General features: G+C 35.2%; 1 protein-coding gene and 1 non-coding gene across 2 annotated transcripts in view; one reads left to right on the forward strand and one right to left on the reverse strand.

The window, feature by feature from the left end:
• LRP1B (LDL receptor related protein 1B) overlaps nucleotides 1-19850 on the forward strand; it is a 1943003-nt gene that overhangs the window by 1719983 nt on the left and 203170 nt on the right. The window lies entirely within an intron of this gene.
• On the reverse strand, nucleotides 15293-15399 carry LOC129401272 (U6 spliceosomal RNA). Its single transcript, XR_008628203.1, has one exon. It is a non-coding gene; the product is annotated as a U6 spliceosomal RNA (small nuclear RNA).

Genomic DNA, 19850 nt, shown 5'->3' on the forward strand with positions numbered 1-19850 from the left:
ACATCATTCTCATAACACCACACATCAGCCAAACTTACGAATCTTGGCCGACTTCGACCGTGAGAGTGGAAAGGTCAGACTGCAGCTGAATCTCAACAAGACAATGTTCATAGAAAGACACTAGTTCCTGACATTCCATTTGCTGTCAATGGAATGAACATCTCCGAATGCAGCAGCTATGTGTACCTGGGTCGAGAAGTTAACATGATGAATTGCTTGGTGCCAGAGATGTACAGGAGGAAGAGATCAGTGTGGAATGTCTTCAAGACCATTGAAGAAGTTGTTAAGAGAATGAAGAACTTCCTGCTTCAGGCACATTTATATCTAATATTACATAATTTTATATAACATTTTGATAAACAATATTTTATTTTGTTTTACAATATTTTCTTTTATTTTTCACATGTTGTCTGTCAATTACAGTTTTTTGAAGTGTATCTAGGTGTGTTTGAGTATGTTTGCTTGTTTGTGTGTGACAGTGAGAGACAAAACCTTCTTTTGGACTAAAATGTTTTGATTCCATTAGAGTTCTTCATGGAGAACCCATCTGAATGAATAAGATCAGAAAATTGTCTACTAGCTTTTATGTAAAATAACAAATGACCTACAGGTGAATCATTAGATGGCCTAAGTGGAAAACATTTGTTTTTTTAATTCTTTGCCTTCAGTAACTTTCATGCATTGTCTGCTGTCTCTCTACCAAAATGATGTGCAATTACTTGGCTATGCTATTTTTTTCTCTCTGAAGAATAAGAAACTGTGAAAGTTAATTTGTTTCTTTTTTACTAAGCTATAAAGCAGCCTACACAATGAGCCAGGATTCACGCCAAATATTATAAACCCTGGATTGATCTCTTTTAGAAGCTATGAAAGTAAATGCTTTATTCCTAGTAAGTTTGCAATTGACTCTGGAAAAAGAGGAAAACTACTTATTTATTTTAATAAGAGCTGTATTGGTGCTGCTGATTTTTTCTAGGAAAAAAAGGGAACTTTGGACATAAATGAACCATTATCATGTATGGAAAAAGTCATTGTTATACTGTTACACTCAACTTTCATCAAATGTATTTGGTTATCTTAAAATACAGTATAAAATAACATGTAAAAGTGCATGATGACATAAAATCTATTTCAAAATATATAGTACTATGTGGAAAGAATTAGTATTAGGCATTTGACAAAAAATAAAATAGTAGGATTGTAAATTGTGCCTACTTTTGACTACCTTTTAATTTCGAGTATTCAAAAATTTATTTGTGTTTTACTTCATAATATTCTATTCAGGTATATTTTATGATAATGATATCTTTAAAAGAATATCCTACTCCTGGACTAGAAGAGACATAGTGCAAGGCTACAGTATTTGCCTTACATATAAATAACCCCAGTTCTATACCTGACACATTTAGCGCTGTCAGGAATATTTCCTGAACACCTTCCCAGGAGCCAGCCCTGAACATATTCCAGTATGGCCTACTACACTCCCCTAGAGAGAGATAGAGAGAATATTCTACTTCATCATCGGAGAGCCTGGCAAGCTCCCCATGGCATATTCATGTGCCAAAACCAGTAACAAAGATGGATCTCATTTCCCTGAAAGAGCCTCCAATGTGGCACCATTGGAAAGGACGAGTAAAGAGCGGCTGCTAAAATCTCAGGGTTAGGATGAATGGAGACATTACTGAGACCACTCGAGAAAATCGACGATCAACAGTATGATGATGATGATGATGATGATGATGATGATTCTACTTCTTATATTTTCAGATGTCATTTAATTTTACCTAATACCATAAGCACCATGCTATTATGATTATGATTTATGTTAGTGGATTAAATAGTAAAATAGATATAATAATCCTTTTTCTTAGCACTAACACACGATAAAATATCCATGTGTAGAAAGTATTATTACTTTTGTTACTTAAACTTTTAAGACTTAAATTTTTGGCTATATGTTAAATCATTTTGTGGGTATAAGATATCAGATTTTGCTTACAAAATGTTTAATCATTTTAAGATATTTACATTCCTGTTCATGAAAGAGTAATGAAAATAAAAGAACCATTGTAGAATTTTAAATGTACATTGGTCAGTGTATTATCTGTGTATAATTAACACATGTTGTGTAGATGATCATCCGAATAGCCACACTTATGTCCAAATCAGTCTGAAATGTAAGGGCTCTGTTCGAATATGGTTTCTTGTTCAAGTATATTTGAAATTATTGGAGTAGACTGAGAATATACAGTTAATTTATAGCTGAAAGCTCTGTGACATCTTTTAGGGTACAAGTGTCAGAGGAAATATTACCTATTTTTATTATCCTTTGAAATATCAATCTTCTAATTAGTAGTTCACTTCTCTAATCTCAAAATATTAATAGAGATTTTAAAAGTGCACTAACAAAAATTTCTTCCCAACTAAGTATTTTGATCTCAAGCAGAAATCGCTTAGAAAATATTATCTAAGGCCTATATTAATAAAGTAAAAGAAGGTATTGTCTTTAATTTTATGTTTCCAACACCCTTGTGTCATGCTAGCCATATAATTACATATTTTCTCTTCACGACTTTATGTTCTGAGTGGTAGAGACACATTATAAGACACCTAATAAAGTATGTGTATATATACATTTATAGACATACACAAACCTTGGCACACACATATGCATATATGTATGTGTGTGTGTGTATATATATATATATATATATATATATACATTTTTGACCACATTCACTGGTGTTCAAGTCTTATTCCAGTCTCTGCATTCAGGCAATCACTCCCAGCACATATAAGGTTCCAGAGATAGAATCTGGGTCAGTTCTAGAATCCCGCCCACTGCACTATCTATCCAGCCCCATATATGACTATTTTTATATAGCTACTATATTTTAGTTGAACTATTTATAAAGATATTTGTACTATAGCAGTTATTGAAATTCAGTAAATTCTGATATTTTCAATATTATAGTTTAATTGACAGTATTTATAGTATGTGAATTGTATATATCTCTCAAGAAATCAGATATGTAATATTATTATAACCTAATAAAGTTACAGAACATGTATATATTCTTGTTTTGTTTGGGGGCCACACCTGGCTATGTGCTCAGTGTGTACTCTTAGCTCTGTATTCAGAAACATTCCTGTCCAGGCTCCATAGGTCATACTGGGTATCAGGTATCAAAGTCAGATCAGCTAAGTGAGCAAAACAAACACTCTTTCAACTGTATTTATCTTTTCAGCACCAGAATATGTGTAAGTTTTTGTTATACATGTGAAAATATAGTTATATAGTTGTACATGCAAAAAATAAATTTAAATAAAAATTAAAGTTAATATTTGCTAACTTATTTCACTTTGTTTAAGTGCTTTAGGAATTCAGTATGTTAACAATTATTATTAATACTGAGCAGCATATTTTAGGAAAATTTCATGTTTATGTATAATATGATTAAGTTATAATTTGATACAATTTTAGTTTGATACTAGTCTGTCATTATGTAGCACTCTTTGTTAAACAAATAGATTACTGAGGAGTAAATACATGTCACTGTAAATGTTTTTATTTACAATGATGCAGTTATGAAGAATGAAGGAAAACTGAATAGGTCATGACTCTGTTAGTCATTCAATGTTATTTAACACCATATTCATACAGTCAAGTTATTTGTGTGTCAACTATCGTTTACATTTATGTCATGTAGGTCACATTGAAAGAACACAACTCTTGATAAAAAACCACATAAACATATTTATGCATACATGATATTTTCAAGGAATGGAGTCATTCCTCGGTTTCTAACTCTAAACATACAAGCAATTTATGAAACAAAAAAAGAGAAAGCGCAGATATTTCTTTGGACTTAATTACTTAAATACTAAAATATATAAATCCAAAACCGTGCGGCCACTAGTGCGGCCACTCGACCTCATATCTCTTTTTTCTCAGCAATGGAAAACAAGTTATCAAATGCTTCCTTTTCAGCAGGTCTGACTTTAGCAGGGAGAAACTCCAAACAATAATAGTGAATTTTTTGTTGAAATATTGGATGTAATCAAAGTAAAGTGAAATTTATCAGTTACACAGGCGGGGAGAGGTGCTGGGGAGGTGGCGGGGTGGGGGGGAGGAGGTATACTGTGACTCTTAGTGGTAGAATATGTGCACTGGTGAAGAAAGAGATAGGTGTTTGAGCATTGTATGACTGAGACTTAAACCTGAAAGCTTTGTAATTTTCCACATGGTGATTCAATAAAATAATAAATTAATTTAAAAAAAGTCACTTTAATTGTTCCGATACCCATCCCTATACTGGAACATTGTAGAACTGAAACCCAATCATAAAGAACCTTGTAACCGTGTATCTCCTCGTGATTCAGTTTAAAAAATTGCCATTAGTAGTGTGTTTTTTAATGACAATACATAATCTAAACAAAGATCACATAATGCTATTATTAGGAAAAAGTTCTAGAATTTTTACCAATGTATATTATTAATATTGAATAATAAATGTTTACTAGTAGTCAAAATGCACATTATCATTGAGAAAATAATGTTTTTATTCTGATATTAGTTGCTATTACTATGGTTTGAAAAATGTTTACCAGGAATAAGGATTACTAAAACTGTGTTTTGATCTCTCTCTGTCTCTCTCTTTCTCTTACTCTCTTTCTTCTAGAAATATTTAAAAAGAGGAAATAAGTTTTTTTCTTATTTTATGAAATCCAGTAATTGACCACTGGGCATGAATTCTACAGTTGGGAAGATGCAGTTAGATCTTGGCAGTAGATGCCTTATTTGTTGGCACAAAAACAAGTGCAAAAAAAGAACATGCTAAAATCTCTTCTTGAGAATAATTAAAACAAAATTACTTACCTGTGACTCTATTAGTTAAAGGTGTGCCTGTTTTCCAAGACGTGTCGATATGGGGTAGCATGCTGTAATACCAAGTTTAAATTCCACAACTTTCTTCTGCTGCTGTTGTTGTTCTTTTTTGGTTCTCACAGCTGGAATTTAGTATTTCTTAATAAGCAAATTTATCCATCCATGCAGTTTCACCTTTTAGCACAATCCTATGACTCAGTAATTTTCAGCATCTTATTGACAGACGGAAAATGTTCATTCACCATGTCATTGAATTAACATGCTACTCACACTAAAAGCACTAAAAAGACTTTACAAATGAGCAGTTTTAGTTAGTTTCATCTAGAATGACTACATTGTATAATATATTTAGTCTTGCTTGGAAAGGATCACTTAACATGTAATCACCTGGTTAAAGTAGGCTATATTTATTACTCCCAACATGAACCATGAACAAAAAACCCATCTATGCCTTGCAAAATCCTCTTCTACATAAACAAAGTCTAAATCCTAACTGAAAATTTGTATAACCAACACGAAAGTAAGCATTGTGTAAGTCTTTTATTTAAAAACTTTTGCCTAAAAGGTTTGCATCTTTTCAGAAGACAAAACATTCCATTTCCTTTCTTTCTTTCTTTCTTTCTTTCTTTCTTTCTTTCTTTCTTTCTTTCTTTCTTTCTTTCTTTCTTTCTTTCTTTCTTTCTTTCTTTCTTTTTTTAATTGATTCACCGTGAGATATGAGCTTCATGTCTGAGTTACAATCACACAATGATCAAAACACCCATCCCCCCACCAGTGCACATTCCCCACCACCAATATCCCCAGTATACCCACACCTTTCCCACCCTCCCCCTGCCCCCCATCTCCACTGTGAGACTTTCTGTTACTGCCTTTGGCATATCGAATATGCCACGGGAAGCTTGCCAGGCTCTGCCATGTGGGTAGGATACTTTCGGTAGTTTGCCAGGCTCTCCGAGAGGGACAAAGAAATTGAACCCAGGATAGCCGCATGCAAGGCAAATGCTCGACCTGCTCTGTTTAAATAAAAGAAAACAAAACTACTAATATTTATCTGAGGTTAATTTCTATAAGTATCTGTATCTAAGGGACTTAACACTCCTCCTATCAAATTTTCTGTGTCATCTATTTCTAAATTTTTTTTATGTTGTGGCTTCCTATAAGAATCTATAGTCCTCCTTGCCAAATTATAAGTGATAGACGGCTTCCTATAGTTTCTACTTCCAAATATATTCTCTAACTTGTATGGTATCAGGAGATCTAGAATTGCATGACTTGAGCAGTAATTTTAGGAAAGAAATAAACATATTACATTTATTTGGTTCAGTCGTATATGGCAACTACAGTGGAGACTCATTTCTTCACTAAATATTATCTTTGAGGATATGCTTTCATTGTGATTTTATATATTTTATTTCATTTTTATCTGCAAACACATTCTCTCTTGAATTCAGTTGGTTAGACTATTGAGTTGGAATGAAAAATTTGAGTCGAGGTGGAGTGATAGTCCAGGAGGTATGGTGCTTGCCTTGCATACAGCCATCCTGTCTGGTTCCCAGAACCCCCTGTGGTTTCCTGTACCTCCCAAGAGAGATTGCTGACTAGAGAGCCAGAAATAAGCCCTAAGCACAGCCAGGTATGGCCCACAAACTGAATAAAACAAATAGGTTGGCTAATTTCCAAAAAAAAACCTTATAAATTCTGAAATTCCTAGTTCAATGCTCAATTATTGATCTCAAAATTTATTTGACAGATATTTTCAGGTTTCTGTAATTTTTGTAGTTGTAAATGTAGCAGTCTCGGAAACATTTTGACTATTTTCAACACTTTTCGCTAAACATTTAGCCTTGACATGGCTAAAATACTTAAATCACCTATCTTGGTATGAGAGACAGAGGAAATAAATAAAAGATAAATATTAAAACATATTATTTCATGTTTAAATGCTTGTGCAGAGGTATACATTTTGTTTAGAATTAATTTATGTGAGGTAAGAATACAAAATTAAACAGGCTTGAACTGTTCTTTGCATGATTTGAATTCTTTAAAAATGTAAAAATGATTGGGGCTGGAGCAATAGTACAGGGGGTAGGGCGATTGCCTTGCACACGACCAACCCGGGTTAGATTGCCAGCATCCCATATGGTCCTCTCAGCACTGCCAGAGGTGACTCCTGAGTACAGAGCCAGGAGTAACCCCTGTGCATTGCCAGGTGTGACCCAAAAAGCAAAAAAAAAAAAAGTAAAAATGATTGAGACATTTATTGTCAAGTATTTAGTACACATGTTATAAAAATGTCAAGTGCCATTGAAAAGAAAGCATATTCTGCTATCATTGAACAATGTGCACTGCCCCTCCTTTCCTTTTATTTTATTTTTCCAGAATATTTATCGAGGGGGCTGGAGCTATAGCACTGCGGTTGGGCATGGCGAGGTGTTTATTTTGTTGTGTTTCTGTACTATACCCTTCCATATTCTTCTTACTCATAGAGTCTTATTTGGTAGATTTGCTGTACATTTAATGGGCAGATGTATATTAGTATATACATTTGTATATAAATTCTTCTTTGATCTTTCTGTATTCTATATTTTGTCTTTGGATTTTTTTTTTGCTTTTTGGGTCACACCCGGTGATGCACTGGGGTTACTCCTGGCTCTGCACTCAGGAATTACTCCTGGCGGTGCTCAGGGGACCATATGGGATGCTGGGATTCGAACCCGGGTTGGCTGCATGCAAGGCAAATGCCTTACCCACTCTGCTATCACTCCAGTCCAGTGGATTTTGTCATTTTGAGTATAATGTGTCTTGGAGTTTTCCTAATTGTATCTATTTTCACTGAAACCCTGGTCTGTCTGATCTCAGTGCCTATAAGCCTCAAGTCTGGGAAGCTATTTTCAGTGATTTCTTTATGTTTCTGTATCACATTTCCCTTCCTGTTCTTCAGGGGCCCCGTAAATTTTTATATTGTTTCTCTTGAGCTCATCACATAGTTGCTGCTCATTTAATTCCAGGCTATTTTCCACCTTCTGCTGTTTCCTAGTGGATTCCTCCTTCTCATCATGGAGGTCCTCAGTCTTTTGTGCTCATATTCTGCTTTTCTGCTATTCAGAGCATCCATTGACTTATTTATACCTTCCATTGTTTTTTTATTTTTATTTTTCATGTTGCTGGTGCCCACTCGAGCAAATTGATGAGCAACGGGATGACAGTGACAGTAACAGTGAATTTTTCATGTTGTTTCTCATACCTTCTTGTGCTTTGCTGGCTCCTTGTGCAATTGTTTCTTTGAGCTAACGAACATCCTTAGAGTGAATACACTGAGGATTTGCTGTTGGTATTTATGTCTCCGGCGATATTATTTTCACTCATTGAGTTTGGTGGGCTTCTTTGTGTCTTCTCCCTTGTTTTTCTAGCATTCTTGCTGTGCTCGGGGTGAGTCTTTGTAGTTGCCCTTCCTAGAAGATACTTAGGGATTAAGTAGGAGATATCGCTCTATGTCTTCTCCACCCAATGTCATAGGATGACAGGAAGAAGAATGGAGAGCAGAATCTAATCCATTGAACTGGGCAGCAGATCTACTTAACAAACTATGATGTTTTGAGGCCATGTGCTTCAGGAGCTATGGTTTGGCCCCTTCATATGGCACAGGTGAGGTGTGGAGCTGCTGCTACCCACCTGGTAGGGAGGGACTCTGTCTCCACATCCAGGAAAGGCCCAGTGATATCAGACGGAGATGGCGGAGCAGCAAGAAGGTCAGGCATCAGCTGTCGCGGAGGCCCTCAATAGAGTGCTGGTTGTGTGTAGAGGCTGTTGGGAGCACCCAGTAAACAAGCGCCCTGCCTGCCATTCAGGAATAATTCTGGTGATATCAGCCACAGACAGCCTCGCCAGGGATGGTAGAGTAGCAAGCAGAAAGTCAGGCAGGAACTGTGATGCGGGCCCATAACATATGGTCCAGGAGATGAGTGGAGGCCTGGGGGACCCTCCTGGTTAGGAGAGGCTCTGCCTCCAGTACCAGAATAAGCCTGGTGATACCAGCTGGAGGCAAGCATCACCTGGGATGGAGTAGCAGAGAGCAGAAGGTTATGATGTTATGATGTTATGGTTATGCAGGAGGTATGATGTAGTCCTTTTTTTTCTATCAAACTGAGTGACAGTGCTACTTCAGAGACTTCCTGCATTTTATGTAGCTAGTCTATTAATTGTTGTGATAAGATTATTGCATTCATAATTTTTAGTTTTAATCTAGTTCTCCTAAAAATTTTATCACCTATTTTTTATATTTTGAAATCCTTTTTTTTTGGCACATAAACTTTTTTTGAATGTGTTTTGTTTGATGAACTGACTGGGCAGTAGGAAATAACCTTCCTTAATATCATTAGCATTCTCTTATGTGAAATCTACTTTGTAATCTGTTCCAGATTTTATATTTTATTTTAAATATGGTCCATCTCATGTAAATCTATGATGCGTCTCAGTGAAAGAATCTCTAAAGGATTGTTGTTGAATTCTTCACAAATATCCTCGGCAAACCTTTAAGTTTTACATCATATTAAGCATTATCTTTGCCAATACTGTCCCAAGGTTGTTTGGACTTGTCAGTCTTTTTGTTCAACCCTGTCAATTCACAGAGTAAACTAAGTTATCTCTTACTTTTTTATGTTCAGGAAATTTGCTCAAGGTATTATGTGATAGCAGTGCTAGTTCTTACCATGTTCATTTCCTGTCATTCACAAATCAGTGTCCAATGTTGCTTGGTGTTTATTATCTTGATAAGCATTTTTTTTATTTTTGTTTTTTTTAGTGAGGAAATAAATATGATACTTTTTAATTCATCTAACAGTATTTTGGTTTTCCAGAACATTAAACTTATTTTATAAACTGTCAATGCTTTGTTTGGTTGATTTTCCTCCAATAGTTTTTCCCTATCATTCCAGTCATTGAGTCATAATCTATTCTTTCAATCATATTGATTTCTCTAGTTTCTAACCACCTTAATGACAACTTTAAGAACTACTAGATATATGGAGACAGTACATCAGTAATACTTTGGGAATAACAAAGTAATATAAGAGGATAATAAATGAAGACAGAATTACTTGTTTTTATTCTAATACAAATTAGACAAAATATTAATTTTTATAGTTTACTAGGAAAGCACATTCTATAATCAGGCACTTAGAAAACAGCTATTGAATATTTTTGTGAAACATTTGCTGGAGTAATGTTTTTGTGGGCACAAAGTCTTCAAAGGATATTTTGGAAATACTTCTGAGGAATAATGTGGATGAAATGTTGACAACTGCATTTATTGTAATTTCTTTAGGGTGACAATTTTATCTGGGGACATGTCAATCATGACTCAAACTATATAAAAATGCTTTTATGAGGTCATATCATGAATTCTATGTATCCCATTTTTGTTGTTGCTTGTAATGTTGAGGTTTTATTCCATGTGTGCACATATGTGTCTCTACTTTCATTTGTGTGTGTGAGTGTGTGTGTGTGCGTGTGTATGTGTATGTTGTACTGAGGGTTCTCCCAAACAGTGCTTGGGAGGCCCAGAAGACCGTTTTTATAATTCTAAGCCAACTAGTACAGTTGTTCAATGCCAGGGCCCAAGTGTATAGTATGTTTGAACCCTGGAAATTACGTAGACAACCATAGTGATTCTCAGGGACCCACAGACCTGCCTTTAATGATACACCCAGGACCATGTGGTGCTGGAAATAAAAATAGAACCAGCTGCATGCAAAGCATTTGTCCTAAAATATCTTCCTATGTTGTAGTCATGTCAAATCACATTTAAATTTATTGCTTAGTAAGTTTCCAATAAAGGTCAAGTTTGGATAAAATCTAGATACATGCCTATGTGAGGAAGATACTACAGTTGGTAGTTCTGCATACATATAAAGAGAGAACATCAGCAATGGTGCTAATGCATTGCATATAAGCCCATAGGCAATTCAGAGTCAAAAAATGACCATGGCTCAGAGTAGTACCTTGCCAAAATTCATTCACCAATATAAACGTACAGTATTTAAACTAAGTCTCAGTCCACTGTAGAATGTGTCCTTTGATGCTGCTATTTCAACCTCTTAAGAACTACAGGAGAGTGGGGAAAGACAGAAAAATTATGAAAGCATGAGAACCAGAGATTAAGGAACGTGAACATAGGCAGGATCTTAACTTCTGGACACGACCCAGGTCAACTTTAAGAAATAAGACCCAGGTCAGTCTTCAAGAAATAAGTCATAGAGTTATGATGAGAAATAGATGCCTGACCCTTCTGAACATGACCCTGACCAGACATGTAACTGTAGAAATTTAATAGAAAGTTGAGGGTCAAAGCAATAATACAGTTAGTGGAATACTTTCCATTCATGCCACCAACCTGGGTTTGATCCCTGACACTGGGCTAAAGCCCAGACTGAGCACAGAGTCAGAAGTAAGCCATGAACACAAGCATGTAATGGAAATAAAAATTTAAAAAGTAAAACGAAGAAAAAAAAGAAAAGTAGAAAGAAGGAAAGTAGTAAGAAGGAAAAGAAAGAAAGCAAGAAAGAAAGCAAGAGAGAAAGAAAGAAAGAAAGAAAGAAAGAAAGAAAGAAAGAAAGAAAGAAAGAAAGAAAGAAAGAAAGAAAGAAAGAAAGAAAGAAAGAAAGAAAGAAAGAAAGAGAGAAAGAGAGAAAGAGAGAAAGAGAGAAAGAGAGAAAGAGAGAGAGAGAGAGAGAAAGAGAGAAAGAGAGAAAGAGAGAAAGAGAGAAAGAGAGAAGAGAGAGAAAGAGAGAAAGAGAGAGAAAGAAAGAAAGAAAGAAAGAAAGAAAGAAAGAAAGAAAGAAAGAAAGAAAGAAAGAAAGAAAGAAAGAAAGAAAGAAAGAAAGAAAGAAAGAAAGAAAGAAAGAAAGAAAGAAAAAGCAAGAAAGCAAGGAAGGAAGAAAGGAAGGAAGGAAGGAAGGAAGGAAGGAAGGAAGGAAGGAAGGAAGGAAGGAAGGAAGGAAGGAAGGAAGGAAGGAAGGAAGGAAGGAAGGATTGAAGGAAGGAAGGAAGGAAGGGAGGAAGGAAGGAAGGGAAGAGAGAAAGAAAGAAAGAAAGAAAGAAAGAAAGAAAGAAAGAAAGAAAGAAAGAAAGAAAGAAAGAAAGAAAGAAAGAAAGAAAGAAAGAAAGAAAGAAAGAAAGAAAGAAAGAAAGGGGGAAGGAAGGAAGGAAGGAAGGAAGGAAGGAAGGAAGGAAGGAAGGAAGGAAGGAAGGAAGGAAGGAAAAAGGAAGAAGGAAGGAAGGAAGGAAGGAAGGAAGGAAAAAGGAAGAAGGAAGGAAGGAAAAAAGGAAAAAGGAAGGAAGAAGTTGAGTCTGAATCCATGCTATGTAATTGTTCTTTAAGAATAAAAATAAAGAATTGTCTTGAAAAAAGAATTAATGAGTCTTCACAGTTAATAATAATAAGAGATGGGCAGTTGGAGCATTATTCAGGAAAACTATGAGCTTTCAATGGATTAAATAAAAATGCACCAAATTTTAAATACTATCAGAAGTAGGGTTCTCTTTATTTATTAATAAACATGACAGTGTTGCAAACTTTCTGAAAGGAATCAGTTTAATTATGTGCCAGATCTCCTGCTGAGGTGAAGATGATATCTTACTTAAGGTGGAACAAATAGTTCTGGAAATGACATCATAATGAGCCTGCTTTTTTGTCTGTGAATACCTTCTAGGCAAATATAAGCAGCTTTACACATTCTATTTTCTACAGAAATATCCTTAATGTTGTATGCAATTTTACTTCAAAATGGGGAATCATTTCTTTTTAGATGATTTCCACTTACAGTAATATGTAGTACTTTTGAATTTCTAGCTATGTGTCAGTCAAGGAGAGGTAAATTTTTTCAACTAACGTGCCTTAGTGAATGTTATTTTGTAGCAGAAAACTGAGGTTAAGACTAATTGATTTCCTATTGGTAATCTCAGTTTAGATCGATCCTTGAGCATTTATTTTGTCTAAAGCAAGTATTCTTAAAAGTTGACAAAGAGAATAAATGTTAATATGGAATATATAAGAAATGTAGCACTGCACTGTAGCACTGTCATCCTGTTGTTCATCGATTTGCTTGAGCAGGCACCAATAATGTCTCCAACTGTGAGACTTGCTGTTACCGCTTTTGGCATATTGAATATGCCACAGGTTTCTTGTCAGGTTCTGCCATGTGGGCGGGATACTCTCGGTAGCTTGCTGGGTTCTTGAGAGGGATGGAGGAATCAAACCTGGGTCAGCTGCATGCAAGGCAAAAGCCCTACCCGCTGTGCTATTGCTCCAGTCAAAAACCAAGATATTGGGCTAGAGAGATAGCTTAAAGAACTGAGTATATGCTTACACTTGCAGGAGACCTGCGTTCATTTTCTTGCACCATGGTCTCCTGAGGACTATTGAGAGGAAACTTTAAGCATAGAGATAGGAATAGGTCTGAAGAATCACCTTAGATAGACCCCCGCCTCCAAGAATATAAAACTAATCTTTCTCCACATGTTAAAAATACTTCCTAATAATTAATTTAACGTGATAGAATTGTGTGTACATGTGTAAATGCACATGCATTATATTTAGCTAAAATGATGCATATAATTTACTATCATTCACTTTGTCAATAACGCATTGGGATTATTTTAAAACCCACATCTACTTGCAATATTTACCTGTTTAAAACTTATATGTAAAAGTCCTAGCGTTCTATTTAATTCTTGAACTCTATTAGATGTATGTGTAACAACTTTAAGAGTTTAGTCTATCTTAATTCTATATTATAAACATTTTAGCAATTCTTATGCAAAGCATCTAGTTAATTAAATTAATACAATCTAAAATGATAGTAAATCTTCAAATATGAATTAGCATATATATAACATTTGGGATATGACAAAAATAAATAATTTGTCTCGTCATTAATTGTCCATACCATAATGAAAGTGTGAATTTCTTTAAATTTCACTTGGTCTAGGTGTAACAATGACCAACACTTATCATAAAACCAGAGATTGTTTTATTGGCAAGTTGTTTTGCATTTATTCCGTGGACAGTCTTTAAGTGAATTCTTTTCACCTTCTGAAAACAAATGTGTCTCTGGCACTAAATCTCTTGAATACTCAAGTTCAGTTGGAAACAGATTTTATTTACTTAAAACATTTAAAAACTAGTGTATATTTTAGTCAGATTTTTACATGCTTATACACATTCGAATGAATATATTTCATAATATACTATATCTTTACACAGATTTTCTATTTTAATTTTTCAGATAAGCAGAAATAAAAGCTCATTTTGGAGTATACATCATGAGTTCTATATAGGTCAGTGGCTTTAGTCTGTATCAGTGGTTTTCAATCACTGTGTGTAAACCCGTGCAAGTTCACAGATCTAGAAAGGTTGAAGCCCATGTTGACTGCATACTTCTATAGGTTCTGGAGAGCAATTTTCTTGCTTGTTTCAACAAGATAAATGTGTCTTCTTTTGTAGAGAATCAGTAATGACATTTGATCTCCTGTATATCATATACCTTGTTTTTTATTAATTTAATTTTTATTGAATCACAGTGCTATGCACATCTACAAGGTTGTTCATGATTTCAGTAAATTAAAGCTTCAACACCTGTCCCTACACTAGTGTAATTTTTTTTATTTATTTTTTTTATTATTAGTTTATTTTTAATTAGAGAGTCATCGTGAGGGTACAGTTACAGATCCATACATCATTGTGCTCATGTTTCCCCCATACAAAGTTCGATAACCCATCCCTTCACCAGTGCCCATTCTCCACCACCAGTAAACCCAACATCCCTCCCCCCCTCCCCAGTCCTGTCTCCCCCCACCCCACCCTGCCACTATGGCAGGGAATTCCCTTTTGTTCTCTCTCTCTGATTAGGTGTTGTGGTTTGCAATAAAGGTGTTGAGTGGCCATTGTGTTCAGTCTCTAGTCTGTATTCGGCCCGCATCACCCTTCCCCCACTTGACCTCCAACCACATTTTACTTGGTGGTCCTTTCCCTGAGTTACCCAGAATGAGAGACCAGCCTCCAAGCCATGGAAACAATCTCCTGGTACTTATTTCCACCACCAGTTTCCTCCTGCCCCCACAACCTTGTTTTTTGTATTGTATTTTATTTATTTATTTATTTGTTAATTTTTTAAATTTTATTGAATCACTATGAGATAGTTACAAGCTTTCATGTTTGGGTTACAATCTCACAATGATCAAACACCCATCCCTCCACCAGTGCACATTCCCCACCACCAATATCCTGGGTATACCCCCCATTTCCCACCCTCCCCCTGCCTCTAAGGCAGACAATATTCCCCATACTCTCTCTCTACTTTTGGGCATTACAGATTGCAACACAGACTCTGAGATGCCATCATGTTTAAAAATATGGAACGTTTCATGAATTCGCGTGTCATCCTTGCGTAGGGGCCATGCTAATCTTCTCTGTATTGTTCCAATTTTAGTATATGCGCTGCTGAAGCGAGCACATGTATTGTATTTATTTAACTCATACTCTCTCAGGTCCTCAGTGAATCCACTTGTATAATATTATAACTTATCTCATATTTCTGTCATTCCATCTCTTTTTATTGAAGAACATTTGTTTAAGCGGCAAATTTAGCAATACATTTTATACTGGCTTTTTATAGTTTTTATATAGTTTTTATAGTAAATTTTGTACAATGTTTTATCAAAACATATATTAAAGAATGATCAGATTAATCTCTCAAGGCAGCAATTGGGTATTGATCTATGGATATATTATCCAGAAATTTATAATTAATCTTGAACATATTGTGATGATAACTTGATTGATAATTTCTTTAATTACAAAATTGACTTTTGGTTTCAAGATATAGAATGTGCACCATGAAGTATTGGTATACCATACTAAGGATTATTAATTTTATTCTCACTAAAATCTGTTGTTTTTCTATTTTCTCCCTGAGCATTTTTCTTAAAGATTGTTTTTAAAATTAGAATCCTTTACTTAAAAGATCTTTTAGCAGATGGGTTACAGTACCAGGGGGACACCAGAGCTTCACATGCAAAGCATGCCCCAATACTTGGGCTGCCACCTAAATTTTAAAATTTTTGCTTTTTCATTGTTTTTATTGAGACCAGTAATTTAAGTTTGCTGTTATTTTTTGGTTTTGTTTTGTGATTCTTCAGCATACATGTTCTGAACTGTGAAATATATAAATTTATCTTGAATTATCATTATTTGACCTTTCTTTGAATAATTTTGTATTATTGTTTAACTTAAGAGAGTAATGTAAATTGACAGAAAAATCAAATTTTAATTTTTGGATCTCTAACATCTGACTAGTCTTACTAGAATGCTATGTGAGTAGGACACTTATTTTAGATGCAGCTCACCTGGGTTCAATTCCCATCACCACATATACTCCCTGAGGTTCCATCAAGAGTTATCCCTGAGCACAGAGCCAGGGGTAAGCCTATGATACAGCCAGATGTGGCCAAAACCCAAAACAAAGCAAAAAGCAACAACAGCAGCTTGGAATGCTGTGAAGAATAAGTGCCTTGAATATTTTTATAGTATAAGTAGATAATATAGGTGTTACCAATGAGGTTATAATTCATATTTTATTAGTTTGTTTTGACCAATAGTATATCAATAAAGTTTTTTCATTAAAGAAAAAAATTACACACAGAATGATATATTGCAATGAGTATATGTTCTTTGTAGAAATTTTTGACATAGGAAAAAATAATTCATTTTTGATATCATTATTGGCAATTTTTTTTTTTTGTTTTTTGGGTCACACCCAGTGATGCACAAAGGTTCCTCCTGGCTCATGCACTCAGGAATTACTCCTGTCTGTCTGTGCTCGGGGGACCATATGGGATGCTGGAATTCGAACTCGGGTCGGCTGCGTGCAAGCCAAATCCCCTACCTGCTGTGCTATCGCTCCAGTCCCTTTTTTAAAAATTTTTTGGCACTGTTGGAAAATTTTAATGTACTTCTTAATAATCACTTTTCATATATTTAAAAAACTGGAGGTCCCATAAAAAACAAAAATATATGAGCTAGGCATAACATTATCTTTTAATCTTATTCTCACAGTAAAACTACATTAAATATTTAAGTGATTTAATTACTACATAATTGAAGTCAAGATAGGACTTGAAACTGGTATTTTCTTATGAAGGTAATACATAGATGCCTAAATTGGGAATGGTTCTGGTAGACCAGCTATCCCTTATGTAGATTTGTTCACTTTTCTTTTCGCTGAGCTTATATTCCCATTCACAATATTCAACATGGTCCTGTAGCCATAAGCAACATCAGTGTACTTGCACTCAACTTCCACTGTAAAATCTTAATAATTTGATGTTGTGTTTTATCTAGAATGGTATCATGCCTTAGAGTAATTTTTTTCTGAGACATGCAGACAATATGTGTATCTTTATTATGTATAGTGACATACCTTAAATTTGAGGGCATATTTGAATGAGCTAATTTAATGCATATTTAATGACAACATATAATACTTGGTAAAATACTTTGCTTACCATGTGCTTTTAATGGTCGCATTAAAATATGAATTTTAGTGGCACCTTTATGAGAATTGTTATATTAAATTTAGTTCAAACATTGTTTTTTTCATAGCCTGCTGCATCTCTGATAAATATGATTCTTCAGTATATGCAATATTAGTACTAGAGCCATACAGACTTATTAAAAGGTGAATAAAGACATCTAACAGGGAAGTGCACTGTTAAGGTTTTTAAAGACATTTGGGAGTAAAGCCAAGCAAACAATCATGTACTGTAAGCAGAATCTTTAAAAAAAAATCAATACCTTGCTGACTAGGCAGCCAATGAGGAAATGGTAAGATAAAGGCTAAGGTGATTATTTATTGATAAGTATTACCTAGTTGAACTATAAGTCAAGTAAGGGTCAAATTCTTTGCTAAAAAGAGAGAGAAAGATGTAGAAAGAGGAGGAGACAGACAATAGAGAAAAGTATAGTATCCTATTTACTTCTTAAAATTAATTTCTTTTCCAGAGTATTACATATCTAAGATTATAAAAAATAACTGACAAACAAAAATCAGTTTGTGAATATTAAATGTTTCTGTTTTTGTGCTTTTTTTTTGTGGGCTACACTTGGAGGTCCTCAGAGCTGACTATCACTTGTGTTTAGAAATTATTCCTAGTGGTACTTGAGAAGACAATATATAGAGAGAGCTGTTGGCATTTACAGGCAGGATGACAAACTTAACCTCTGTGCTGCATCTCTGATGCAGAAATAACCATATTTAATGATGCAAATGTTGTGGTTTTGCTCATATTTATCTCTAAGTATAATTCTCTAAATGCACAGATAACATATATTTTATTCTTATATAAACCTGATACAGTATCTGGGTTTCATGCTAAAGGTAACTGGGGTTTTCTTAATTTGTTTTTGGCACAGCTTTTGGCAAGTATTGAGGTATGATCATTTCTTGGAGTACATAGAACTAAAATGTTAGTGTAACATGACAAAATAAGGAAATAACAGATGAAATTATTTTTAGGTAGTCATTTCTGCTCCATCAATGAAATAGTTTTAATTTATTGGAGTTATATAATTTAAATTCAAGTTGTGGCTCCACAGTTTAACACCTGTGGATCTTAGGACAATGCCATTAATAACCAAATCTTTAATATTCTTTTTAAATATTTTTTTAATTTTATTGAATCACTGTGAGATAGTTAGAAGCTTTCATGTTTGGGTTACAACTACACAATGATCAAACACCCATCCCTCCACCAGTGCACATTCCTCACCACCAATATCCCCAGTATACCCAATTTTCCACCCTCCCTCTGTCTCTATGGCAGACAATATTCCCCATCCCCTTTCTCTATTTTTGGGCATTATGGCTTGCGACACAGACACTGAGAGGTCATCATGTTTGGTCCATTATCTACTTTCGGCATGCATCTCCCATCCCGACTGATTCTTCCAGCCATCATTTTCTTAGTGATCCTTTCTCCATTCCATCTGCCTTCTCCCTTCCGCTCATGAAGCAGGATTCCAGCTATGGGGCAATCCTCCTGGCCCTTAGGTGTCAGGTATCTCTAAATGCTATCTGTGCATTTAGAGAATTATACTTAGAGATAATCCTACTGTCCGTGGGTGTCAGCCTCATGTGATGTTAGTCTATACTCCACAAATGAGTGCAGTCCTTCTATGGCTAGGACAAACGCATGAGTCAGGTCCAACGTTGAACCTAGCACAGAGAAAACATTCATTCAATGTTAGCTGCTGCCATTATATATAAACTAAAATATAAAATTAAAGCTAGAATATTAAAACATAAAAATGCTAATTAAATTAGTACACTTTAACTGTAACACTGTAGCACTGTCATCCCATTGTTCATCAATTTGCACCAGTAATGTGTCCATTGTGAGTCTTGTTGTTACTGTTTATGGCATATCAAACACGCCACGGAGAACTTGCCAGGCTCTGCTGTGTGGGCGGGATACTCTTGGTGGCTTGCCAGGCTCTCTGAGAGGGACTGAGGAATCGAACCCGGGTTGGCCGCATGCAAGCAAACTTTCTACCCACTGTTTTATCACTCTAGTCCACCTAGGAAGTATAAGAGACAGAAATTGCTCAGACTGTAGACAACAGATTCCTACAATGTAGGAATCACCATGTGGAAAGTTACAAAGCTTTCAGGTTTAAGTCTGTCATACAATGTTCGAACACCCATCCCTTCACCAATGCACATATTCCACCACCAAGAATCACAGTATACCTCCCCCTCCCCCCCACCTCCCCAGCCCCCTACCCAGCATGTGTAACTGGTAAATTTCACTTTACTTTCACTTTACTTTGATTACATTCAATATTTCAACAAAAAACTCACTATTATTGATTTGGAGTTTCTCCCCCGTAAAGTCGACCTGCTGAAAA

The sequence above is a fragment of the Sorex araneus genome, chromosome 1 (assembly GCF_027595985.1).
Source record: "Sorex araneus isolate mSorAra2 chromosome 1, mSorAra2.pri, whole genome shotgun sequence".
NCBI classification, from domain to species: Eukaryota; Metazoa; Chordata; class Mammalia; order Eulipotyphla; family Soricidae; genus Sorex; species Sorex araneus.